The following is a 12751-nucleotide window of genomic DNA, read 5'->3' as shown; positions in this document are numbered from 1 at the left end:
CATTATTAAGAAAAAACAAATCAAGACAAAAGTAATCTAGCTGAGCAACTTGAACTGCGTACATAGAAAGCTTTGAAATCATGATCAACTCTTTTATCGTATATCTTGAAAATCAAGGCCTTGGTCTCGTTACAAAATATATAACAACATTGAAGTAACCTTCACCTATCAACCTTATGTATGCTTAATGACGACAGCCATAAATGGTTATTAAAAACCCATTTTAATTACCACACGATTAAACCATCCGATTCAACGAGCTCAAGATATTTGACCTTCAAAATTGAACAAGAATAATAAAGAACAACAGTAAAGGGAAGGGAACATTTGGTATAAGAAAGCACATTGGAAAATAAATAGTACGTATACAGCAAACGACAGGGGTATACTTACGATTACGAAGATCGACAAAAAAAATATAGCTCTAGATGTAAGCATTTAAATTACAGTAATCTGTGCCTTATTAGTTAGTTGGGTTGGAATTTAGAGTCCCTTTCAGCGTCCTTCCACCATGAGATTTGGATTTACAGTTTATCATCGAAACCACCGTAATGCGTTCAAGTTTCTCCAATTGGGAATCGAACTTGGAAGTTCCGTGTTCCTAAGGCGAGAGCTACCCTCTTTTTTAACTCGCTCTAACTGGAACATTTGTTTCCGTGTTGTGGTACATAATCCAATACGACAGAACATGAACCCATAAACTTCGAGGATAGTTAAAAAATCCCATGTTCTACCGTAATATGTGCGTCAAAGATGCATCTTTTATGTACGAATGAAATGACTTTTCACTAATTTATGCACGGTGGATTTTTTATTGGCAATAAAGAACAAAATGGTAGTTTTGTGCAGAAACTACAACAACAAAATTCACTGAAACCTCTTCACCAATGGTTTAACATTTGACAAGGTTCCGATTGACGAGATTCCGATTATATAACTTAAAACACGAAGAGGAAAGAAAACACACAAACTACATACCCAGCTTATTTAGAGTATACAGTACTAATTATTACTATTTACATTACACAAGTTTCTAATTGTTAACTCGTTTAAATGCTAGAGTTTATTCTCCTTTCCAAACATCAAAGACGCATTGTGCGACACATTCCCATTGTGTACATCCCAGGGGCGGATCCAGGACCGACTTCTGGGGGTGCGGCGGGTTGTCATACTGCTACTTTTAAGGACTTCAAACTTTGGGATGGGTTTTATTTATATATATAAAATAAGAAAGCTCTCTTTTCTGGGAGGGCGATCGGCCAGATCGCCCCACCCCTGGATCCGCCCCTGGTACATCCTTGTATTACTCTGAAATGAAAGAATCAATTTGTATTTACCTTTTCTTTTTTAGTTTCAAGATATTTTTAATTAATCAGTTTGTCTAGATGCAAACCGCAAAAATCGCAAAATATTAATAAGAAAAACATTTTAAGCAACTGAACTTCAGGAATCATACTATTTTAACATAGGATATTATGCAATATTATTTTCTTTTCGTCCGGAAAAGATTACAATCTAAACATTAACAAAAACCATTACCCAGCAAGAATTATGTAATATTAAATTTGCTTCCGAAGGCAGTGAATCTAATGAATCAATCAATGAGTCTACATATGCTTTACATATAAATCTACTTGTTTAGCAGATTTCTCAGTATTGGATTGCAACACAAATTCAAAGCTAATTATTATTATTATTATTATTATTATTATTATTAGTAGTAGTAGTAGTAGTAGTAGTAGTAGTAGTAGTAGTAGTAGCAGTAGTAGTAGTAGTAGTAGTAGTAGTAGTAGTAGTAGTAGTAGTAGTAGTAGTAGTAGTCGCAATCAACAAAAATTACTACAATAGTTTTTAGGGCAACTGAATATTCGTTATGGTATAGAATTACATATGTTCAACGTTGATAATTTTCGTACCTTTTATATATATTTTTTTTAAATTATTTCTTTTGCTTTCTTAATTTTTAGTTTTCTCATGTAGAATGCCAATACAACAAAACTGAACGCTTCTAAAACTTGTTGATGTTTGCCTTCAGTCAAAGTATATATGGTGTCAAGCCACAGCAAACATTCGTTTTTTTCTTAGGCCTCCATTTCCCCATGCTTTTGCTTGTATCTTCAGGACTTACTATAGAGCAGACGCAACTGCCTCTTACTATCTATTTCCTCCCTTTATTTTTTTATCTTCTCTCCCTTGTTCGATTTATTTCCATTTAGATAAGAGCAGGCACTTTTTAAACAAGTTACTTTAAAATTTTAAAATGTGCCTTTAATCTTACTTTTTATACTATTTATTTATTTTATATATTACAATTCATCCACCTTCTAACAAAAAAAAAAATATTAAATCGTAGTGTATAGTCGTATTTGTCTTAAGCCTGTCTAGTTCTTAGGTTTATTATTTACTAACTGAAATACCCATTCTTCACATGGAGGCTATATTTGGAAGTCAACGCCTGTGCGAGTATCACCATTCATCTCAGCAACCGCAAAAACTATAGAGTTGACACTAATATCGGTCATTTTGGATTATTTTTATATGTTTAGGTACCTACCCCCCCCCCCCCGCAGGTGAACCCCTGCCTGTATACAATGGTAGCTGAATTTGAAAGTCATCGCTAATGGAAGTGTCACCATTCAAGCGACCGCGAAAACTATGGATTGGACATTAATATCTAGGGATGGGCACGAGTCGAGCTAAAACTCGACTCGACTCGAAACTTGAAGCGAATTCAAGTCGAGTCAAATATAATATTCTCGAGTCGAGTTCCAAGCCGAGTCACTGTTTTAAGGTCGAGTTCTATAAATGGCTCGCTCGTTTAGTTCGTTTTAACTCGTTTTGAAATCATTGCCTGATTAGACTGGAAAGCGAAAGCTATGAGAAATGTAAGCAGTAACGTGGAATATTTTAAGTGTTGCTCACGAGATTGGATACTGCTCGCATCTCGTCTCGTCTCGATTAACAAGATGGCAATGGATTTTTACGAGACAGCCTCAAATGTCGTGAGCACCAATATAAGTATACTATATTGCAGTTCTTACCACCAAGGCTGAGACCTGCACGGTCGAAGTTTTGAGTCCAAGCAGAAGCCCGGTTCAACTGAGCGAACAGGTCGAGCCGGCTCGGTTGAGATGAGGCACCGACTCGGCTCAGGTGAGCCATCGGCTCGAGCCAGCTCGGTTGGGGTGAGCCATCAGCTCGATTGTTTCGGCTCGAGCCGGCTCGGTTGGGTGAGCTGTTGGCTCAGCTCAATAGGGAATGAGCTTTGAACCGAGCCGCTCTTGCCTTTGACAATCCTAAACCCGTGTCGAGCAGTTTTGAATATGTTTGGCCGGCGCCCTCTAACTTTTAACGATTTTTGGCTCGAGCCGGATACTTGCTCCTCCGGAACTCAAACCCATAGTACCTCGTGAACAACTCCTAGACTTCTAGAATTCACGACTACCGAGGTCAGCAGTCAACTAGTTTTTAGTATTCAGATACAAACCGCCTAACTTTCATGTTTATACACAGTATTGTAATAATAATAATAATAATAATAATAATAATAATAATAATAATAATAATAATAATAATAATAATAATAATAAGTTGTAGTATTGTAGCGTCATTGATAATAAATATATTGTCTATGTAGGATACTTGAAGAAAGTACTTGAAACTACACATGTAATTTAGCTCGTTTTGGCTCGGCTCGGCTCGAAACTCGAGTCAAATTCGAATCGAGTTCCGAATCGAGCCGAGTTCTCGAGTCGAGCTCAAAGATGTTTGTTTCGAGTCGAGTCGAGTTTCAATGAAAACTCACTCGAAGTCGCTCGTGCCCATCCCTACTAATATCGGTCATTTTGGATTATTTTTACAAGTTTCGGTGTCCCCCGGTGACCCCCAGCCCGCAGCCTAATGGGGTTAATCTGGAAGTTAATGCGATCGGAGTTTCACCATTGATCTCAACGACCGTGAAAACTATGAATTCGACACTACTATCCGTCATTTTCTACTACTTTTACATGTCCCGGTAAACGCCCCCTAATACCCCCCTGGTTCGAAATTTAAAAATAAAAACGCTTCGTCTTGGTCTGGGGCCTGGAGCAAGGTACCCATGACCGAAATTTGATAGCGCTCGGTCCACTCGTCTAGTCCACAGGTTGCACACAGACAGACACACAGACTCACAGACAAACTCTTCATTTTATTTATATTAGATCATTGTCTTATTTTTACTTAATTACTCGTATTTAGTTTCTTCCTTATATTATGTCTTCTTCCTCTGTTATTTTTCATCTATATGTGGTTTCTCTCTAATTTTACGCACCTCCTTTTGATATTTTCATTGCTTCTCCTGTTGATTTCTTAAATAACTTTGATTTCTCACCTCTCATTATTTATTATATGTTTCACTTAGGTTTTCACCTGTTCATTACTGCCTTCTTTTGCTTATTGATTTTTTAAAAAAATATTCACTACTTATTTCAATATAATTATGAGAATTTATTAACTGCACTTTTACCTGGTTTCATTTGGTATTTCATCTGGTTTCATTTGCAGATATTGCCATTTATTTTCACTATTTCTAACTCATCATTACAATTGTAAACTACTTTTAACGCCACTTTGGTTTTTCGTTTTTATTTATCATTTCTACGTTGTGTTTTCCCGCCACACTTTCAATACTCACGAAACACTATTGATTTGCACACACTATTTCACTAATATCACAAACACTAACTCCAAATACGTAAATTCGCTAATAACATCAGAATTATAGTGTTTACAGATAGAATTCCTTGTATTACGTTGTTTTTACGTTGGTTTTAGGCAATTTAAGTTGAACTATAATTTTTTTCCTGTTTTCCTATGCTCTTTCTATCACGTGCTTTGATACTTTTTCAAATCTGTAAGTAAATATCATTCATGCTCATTTCTCATAGGTTATTTCTTTCTGGTTGTATTTCTACTTTCTTACTAAAATTATTACAGTTCTATTCCGTATATTCTGGGTTTTGGGTCTCCCCATAGGCACGTATATAATTATTTTCCATATATATAGTCGTTTAAAATATGTTTTATATGATCCATGTTCTGATAGAAATTTCATTGATTTTTCCATGTGGCTCTATTTTCTTTCTTATATTTAATGTGGTATGTTCTTAGTTTATATCTCTTTCGAGTACTTATCAATTCCTTATTCTATATTTTTCTATAAATTTATTAAATTCTTCTTCATTTCCTGCTATTTTACCTGATTTCTAGAATTTTATTGATTTCCTTAATTTTTGTCCATAATCCTATTAAGCCTCTAAAACTACTAGATTTGTGGGTTCCTCTAATGTGAGAATATTTAAGTCTCCTATCTGCATTGTTTGATAATTTTATTAGTTCTTATTAGTATATAGTATTTGTCTAATCCCTATTTAATGTTTTTATTTGTCATTTGCGAAAAGTTTGTCTCTCCATACTCCGGAACAGTAACTTATTATTGGCATTATCACTGTCTTATTGTATGATTTTATAATTCTATCAGGTAATTTATAATCCTTTTTTAGCCAAGGTTCGCAGTTTGTTTCCTACCTTTTTCGCCTTTTGTTTGACCTCTATTACATGTTTTTGTTAGTTTAAATTTTCGTTCAACCACAATCCCAGATATTTAAAGTTCTTTATTTTCTCAATATAGTTGTTATTTACCTAGTTATTTTAAGAATTGGTTTTCCTTTTAATTATGTATCAATTATCATATATTTTGCTGGTATCGGACAATTTTATTTTTTGCATCACTTATTTAATTCTTCTAACACTTTATTTCCCTCATTTTCAATTTTCTTTCTTGATGATCCTTTTATTACTCTTGCAATATCGTCAGCATATTCGACTGTTCCAAATATTTCTTTCATGCGTTTTATTAATTTTAAACAAGGTTGTACTACTATATCCCATGTTGTGAGTCCGAAATTCGAATCTTATGAGCATTTTTATGCTAGTAGTTATAATTATTATGCTCTAATCCGATAATTGCAGACTAATTTTTCTTTCTGATCAATAACTTTCCATTGTTTCATATAGAATATTTGTTTGTTTTAAATTTGTTCAACAGATTGAAAAGAGATGGCTACTATAAGTTGTCAAATGCGCCACTTATGTCTAAGAAAATGGTTAACTGATATATTTCGGTCTTTCTTTCTTCAATTAATTCCAGTAATCATCTATTAACTGTCTCTGTAGCTTTCTTTTTTTCTGAAATCATGCTGTACAGTACAATTGTATATTTTTTTTTTACATTTATTTATTTTCTCAACTAAAACTCTCACTCAAATAGTTTGTCGATTACGTCTAACATTCATATGGCTCTATATGATTTAGAACCTTCCTTATGTTGTCATTTTCTTTTTAAGACTAGATTCATTTCTTCCCATTAATCGGTATGTCCTTTCTGTAAACCATGTTAACTAATCTTGCTAGATACGGTGCTCATTTACTTATATTGTTTTTTATAAATTTGTCCTTTGATGTTATTTGGACCAAGTGATTTTTATTTTTCAATTATGTATGATACATTTCCTGATTTGTTACTTCCTCAGTTTCTGTTTGTATTTCAAGCATTATTTCCATTTGTCTTCTTAATTCCGTTTGCTTTTCACTTTCATTTTCCTCACTATCTTCTAACAACAGGATTTCCATCAAATATTTTATGGCATCCTCTATTCCATCCGTGATGTCCCCTCTTTTATATTTAAGGTTGGAATTGATATCGGTTTGTGTATTTGTTATTCACTATATTATAAAGGTAACCAAGAAAGTTCTATCGCTTTTCTACCCACCATCTTCAAACATCGATATGTCACCTAAGACGTACCTGGAAGATCAGAAATGATCCCCATCAGCACTGACGACATTCTGACAACGTTCTGGAAGGCCATGGATTCCATCACGGTAGAACTTGGTGGGCCGTGAAGCGAAGAATGTATCAAGTGCATTTTGTACCTTTACTAGGGATTTAAACTGGCGTCCTCTAAAGTGATTGTCCAAGGAATGGAACAGGTGATAATCTGACAGTGCAATGTCCGGTGAATATGGTGAATGCAATAGTGTTTCCCATCCAAGGCGTATAATGGTGTCCCAGGTCATCCTATTCATGTGGAGCTTAGCATTGTCCTGTAACAGGAGGACTCCTTTGCGATTCAGAAGTGTTGGCTCCAGAGTTTTGAGTTTTCCTTGAGCACGGTTCAACTGCTGACAGTACACAGTTGTATTGATGCTCTGACCAGTTGGTAGCAGTTCCCGATGCACGAGGCGAACCTTCTTCTGATGCAGTGCTGGTTTCGGCTGTTTTGGAACCGGTTCATAGGATGCTAACCAATGATGACAGCGCCGTGGAGCTTCGTACAGGATCCACTTCTTATTACATGTCAAGACCCTGTCCATAAATACCTCCTTCCTCAGACGAGACAGCAAAGAAACACAGGTGTCTGCTCGCGTTGCTTTCTGGCCCGGAGTCAAATCATATGGGACTCATCGGCCCAACTTATAGTGCTTCGTAAGTTGATGGAGGTGTTTCCGAATGATTTCTCCCTTCACACTGAATTGTAGTCCCAGTTTCTCACATGTCTGGCCACTTTTCGCCTCAATTGCTGCCTGAAGATCATTTTGTACATGTATTGGTCTTTCGGCACATGGTGCGTCTTCGAGTATTTCGTCACCGTTCTTAAACTTAAAAAACCTCAGCTACACTGTCCGCGTAGGCACGGCACCCTCACCAAAGGCCTGGTATATCTTCCGCCCCGCTGCAGCAGCGTTTGACCCCAGTTTGAACTAGTAGAGCATACACACTCTTATGACACTCTGTGGAGATCCCATGTTCACTCTGTCCTTACGCAAGTTCACGATATAACTGAACTACCACTAGATAGTATGTTGGATATACCCACACCAACAACTGACCTTCGCTTTATCTCAATTCGCATTCAAATCACGGTGTGACAGCGAATTGAACACAGACCTCGACAAAAAGCGATAGAACTTTGTTTACCTTTGTATATGGATTTCTTCATGGGTCTGAATTTACATTTTCGTTTATCAGCTTTCTTGTTTTGTTTCTTTTAATTTCGTTTCATATTTTCTCTTTAGGCCCCTATACTTTCTTAATCTGATTTGTCTTAGGTTTAATTGGTGATATATTGATATAATTTTCGAGCTTTTCTGCGCTTGTTCTTTAATTTTCTGAGTTGTTCATTCCAAAAAGTATTTGGTCTATTGTTTTTAGCATTTGTTAATATTTTGATTGAGATGATAATTGTCATTATCGTTTCTGTTTCAATTTCCTCTGCTATCTCTTCTAAGTTTCTCCCTTAGGTTGTTTTTGACAGTTTTATAGTGCTCCAATTTTTTTTTCAATTAATATTATTATTTGGAATATATTTTATAATTTTATTTCCTTCCCCTTACTGATTTTCTTTCTCTAAGTTGTCTTTTTCGATGTTAAATAATATTATGTTGTGATTGCTGTTTGTTACCGAGTCTAATGCTCTGGAATTTTTAAATCCTATTTGCTAGATTTAATGTCAGAAGTTACATCTGCAAAAATTAGGATTCCTGTGCCAAGTCAAACATTTTAATGCCTAATAAAATTACTATTGAAATTATAATTTTACATTAGGCAATGGTTAATGCCTAATAAAACTACCATTGAAACTATAATTTTATGTTCGGCAATAATTTGTTCGTTTGGCACAGACTAGAATTCTTTTATTTTTGATAGTAATGTCTAGCGCTTTTTAATTTTTTCTCTCCTCAACGCTTTTAAATGTATTTTGTTTTTAGTACTATTTTGAAGTCAGTTAATATTTGTTATAAGATTATAAAAGAAGTTATTTGTATAGAAGCTTCTTGACCTATACTAACAAGGAAGGGTCACGCAGTGGCTCCGCTGAGATCCGAACGAGACAATTGTGTTTCCATTTGATATGTTATAATTAGACGAATCCCAAAGTTATACGTGCCATCGAGCGGAATATTGTGAGTTACAACATATTTTGTAATGTAAGAACTACAAAAAAATTACCTGACATAATAGTTTGAACCGAGTCATTTCTTCGAAAACGGTTGAGTAAGTGGAAAACTCGGCCAACACGTATCCCATCATTTTCAACGACAAACATTTTTGGGGTAAAAACTTTGTCCCAGGGTCCCCCGCAGGGTCCCAGACGGGGTCCAACTCAAAATTTTCAAATGGCAAGGGGGGTTAAGTGGCACATCATTTGAAAGCTGTTGTAAAATGAAAGAAAATGCAGCAAGTCTCGACTCTCTACAACAACCCTGTGCAAAATGGCGATGTGTCAAAGTGTAAACGAAAACTTAATTGAAAAGTCTATGGTCACCCCTATAAATCGGAAACGGTAAGACAAATGTGAAAACAGGAAAGGATGTGTGGCATTATTTTCAAAGTACAACGATTAAAGTGAAAACGTCTTGTCCCAGGGTCCCCACATGGTCCCAGGTGGGGTCCAACTAAAAAGTTTCCAATGGAAAGAGAGGTAGGACATCGTTTGAAAGCTGTTGTTAAGGGAAAGAAGACGGAGCGCATCTCGACTTTCTACGACAACCCTGTCCAAAATTGTGGTGGGTCAAAATGTAAACAAAAGCTTAATTGAAAATCTATTGCCACCTTGAATCCAAGAGGGCCGCTTCAAACCTATATCGAAAGGATAAGCGTACCAAACTGCTGAAGTTACGAAACCAAATTTAGCATTAATGTTGATTAGTAAGTGACTAAAATATGAAAATGTTCAAAAAAGCAACATCCTGAGTTCAAAATGCCGCACTATGTATCGAACACATATTCAGCTCACACCACTGGTGTTGGAGAAGCGAACGTTTATGGTTAATAGTAGATATCCACAAAATATCAAAGAGTATAATCTGTAATCCAATGTGGCTGCCAGCGTGAAAAATGAGTTTGTATATAAATATGGTATTTCTTGGAATACTGTGACCAAACCAACAAAGTTTGACGCAGCTCGATGTACTGAAATGACTTACACATGTTTGGTACTACTCGCCAATCTTGCAAATGATTTTTTTTTTTTTTTTTTTTTTTTTTTTTTTTGTATATTTGGTATTGCTTGAAGTATTGCGATCAAACCAACGAATGACATACAAATGTAACCATCACGAATACGTTACAATAGAGCCCCCGACCTACTGGTGCAACGAGTTCTTTCGGTATGAACTACGTATGACAAAATTAAAAAAATATCCGAAGGTATTCAACTTTTGTTTAGTAGCATGAGTAGGAAATCAGAGTTGTGTGTTCATCGCATATTCGTTATATTCAAGTAAATAATGTCCTAAGAACCGTGAGGAACGTGCAATTAAGAACAAAATATATATGTGTTGTTACCGAATGAAATAATAGTTGAAGTGAATCGAAATTCAATTGTTCTTTAGTCTTCCTATTATTTCTAAATACATAATAGAGAAAAATAGAGATTTAGATTTCTACTATAAATAACATAGGTTTGAAGCGGCCCTCTTGGATTCAAGGTGGCAATAGATTTTCAATTAAGCTTTTGTTTACATTTTGACCCACCACAATTTTGGACAGGGTTGTCGTAGAAAGTCGAGATGCGCTCCGTCTTCTTTCACTTATCAACAGCTTTCAAACGATGTCCTACCTCTCTTGCCATTTGAAACTTTTTAGTTGGACCCCACCTGGGACCATGTGGGGACCCTGGGACAAGACGTTTTCACTTTAATCGTTGTACTTTGAAAATAATGCCACACATCCTTTTCTGTTTTCACATTTATTTTACCGTTTCCGATTTATAGGGGTGACCATAGACTTTTCAATTAAGTTTTCGTTTACACTTTGACACATCGCCATTTTGCACAGGGTTGTTGTAGAGAGTCGAGACTTGCTGCATTTTCTTTCATTTTACAACAGCTTTCAAATGATGTGCCACTTAACCCCCCTTGCCATTTGAAAATTTTGAGTTGGACTTCGTCTGGGACCCTGCGGGAGACCGTGGGACAAAGTTTTTACCCCAAAAATGTTTGTCGTTGAAAATGATGGGATACGTATTGTCCGAGTTTTCCACTTACTCAACTGTTTTCGAAGAAATGACTCGGTTCAAACTATTCTGCCAGCTTTGTAGCTTTTATATTACAAAATATGTTGTAACTCACGACATTCCACCCGGTGGCACGTATAACTTTGGGATTCGTCTAATTATAACATATCAAATGGAAACACAATTGTCTCGTTCGGATCTCAGCGGAGCCACTGCGTGACCCTTCCTTGTAAGTATATAGTATTTGTAAATATCATCATCGTAAAGAAACTCACAGCCAGCTTATGAATTTTTATGTATGTGGTAAAACCATCAACACCTTTACTTCTAGAAATTTCCTTCGTAACTTAATGATCTAGTAGTGGCAACAAACGTTTTTCCTTTGTCATGAAAACATGATTTGAAGTTATTTCTTTAAAAAAAACTCTCACGGAATTCGATATTTCAAGAAACAATTCTTCTGAATAAGTAACAATAGATTATTTTGGATAGATAGCAAGTGTTTTATAATTTAATTTTCAAACACAGATATCGGGTACTTAGTAAAGTTGTCATCGTAAGTTGATATTCCCTTCTACTTTTTCTCCTTTTTTGTAAATAACTTTGAAACGAATAAAACTATTGAAATAAATGTTTGTGTATTTTAACATCACATAGTCTTTCTCAAGTTATACAAAACAGTACTGAAATTGAGTCGCTTATTTCAAAGTTTATATAGTCTAAGTTCAAATTATAAAGTGTAATGTAAAATTAACTGACAAGTGTGCAAATGTGAGAGCTGCTGTGTTACATTCTTTCGTCTCTGTCGTTTGCAGGGCTTCATGTTTACAGAAAGGGACACTTACTACTAAGCATACTACTACTAAGCATATAAGCTGTAATTATCTCTCTATATAAAGGACGTTCTGAGTGACTGAATGACTGACTGACTGATCAACGCCCAGGTCAAATGGCTTCACCTAGAAACCTCGAATTTATACAGTACATAGGATTTCTGACGTAAGGTACCATTAAGAAATATATATATTAATTCAGCATGGTGTAGGGAAATAGGTGGTAATTATTATATTAAAATGTCCATATCTCAGAATCTATTAAGGTTACACATATGGAATTTGATATCTAGACTTCTCATTTAAAATAATTAAAGACTTCTTTTGTATTTCCCGTAGAAGGGAAGAAAAAGACAGGAAGAAAAAAAAGGCGGAAGTTGCAATTGTTATAACTGGATGGGTATTTCTCCTAGGTTAGGATCACGAAATTTGGTATTTAGATTTCTCAATTTAAGATAATTGCAAACGTGTTTCAGTGCTTTTTGACATTCATTTCCCCTAGAAAGGAAGAAAATGGCGGGAAGAAAAAGAGTGGAGTTACAATTGTTAAAATGAAATGGCTGTATCTCAAAATCCTTTAAGAAGGCATGATGGTTCAGTGGCAGAGCGCTTACCTCTGGTGCGTCGGGTCCCTAGATCGATTTCTGGCCAAGTAAATTTGTGGTGGACAACATCGTGTCTGTGGGTTTTCTCAAGATATTATCGTTTCCTCCCACTTCCTCATTCTACCAATTCTTTCATAATCATTCAATTGCTTTAATCATCGCCTCCCTTAGCCTAAAGGGCACATACGTGGGATCTTAAACTGAAAGATTCATTTCATTTTTTTTTCAAAATCCCTTAAGGTAAAAGAGTTTT

At 35.6% G+C, this 12751-nt stretch overlaps 1 protein-coding gene across 3 annotated transcripts in view; it reads left to right on the top strand.

Annotated features, from left to right (window-relative positions):
• LOC145667064 (uncharacterized) overlaps window positions 1-12751 on the top strand; it is a 35422-nt gene that overhangs the window by 16724 nt on the left and 5947 nt on the right. Inside the window, exon 1 of one of the 3 annotated variants that reach the window (XR_014127860.1) lies at window positions 11893-12064. The exons of the other annotated variants lie outside the window; for them this stretch is intronic. The gene's annotated coding sequence lies outside the window, so the exon portion shown is untranslated. Of the gene's footprint in view, window positions 1-11892; window positions 12065-12751 lie in introns of those variants that run through there. 3 annotated transcript variants of the gene reach the window in all.

This window comes from Thermobia domestica, chromosome 1 (assembly GCF_964235325.1).
Source record: "Thermobia domestica chromosome 1, izTheDome1.hap1.1, whole genome shotgun sequence".
Taxonomy (NCBI): Eukaryota; Metazoa; Arthropoda; class Insecta; order Zygentoma; family Lepismatidae; genus Thermobia; species Thermobia domestica.
Note: the sequence above shows the minus strand (reverse complement) of the source record. Positions and strands in the feature narration are given on the sequence as shown.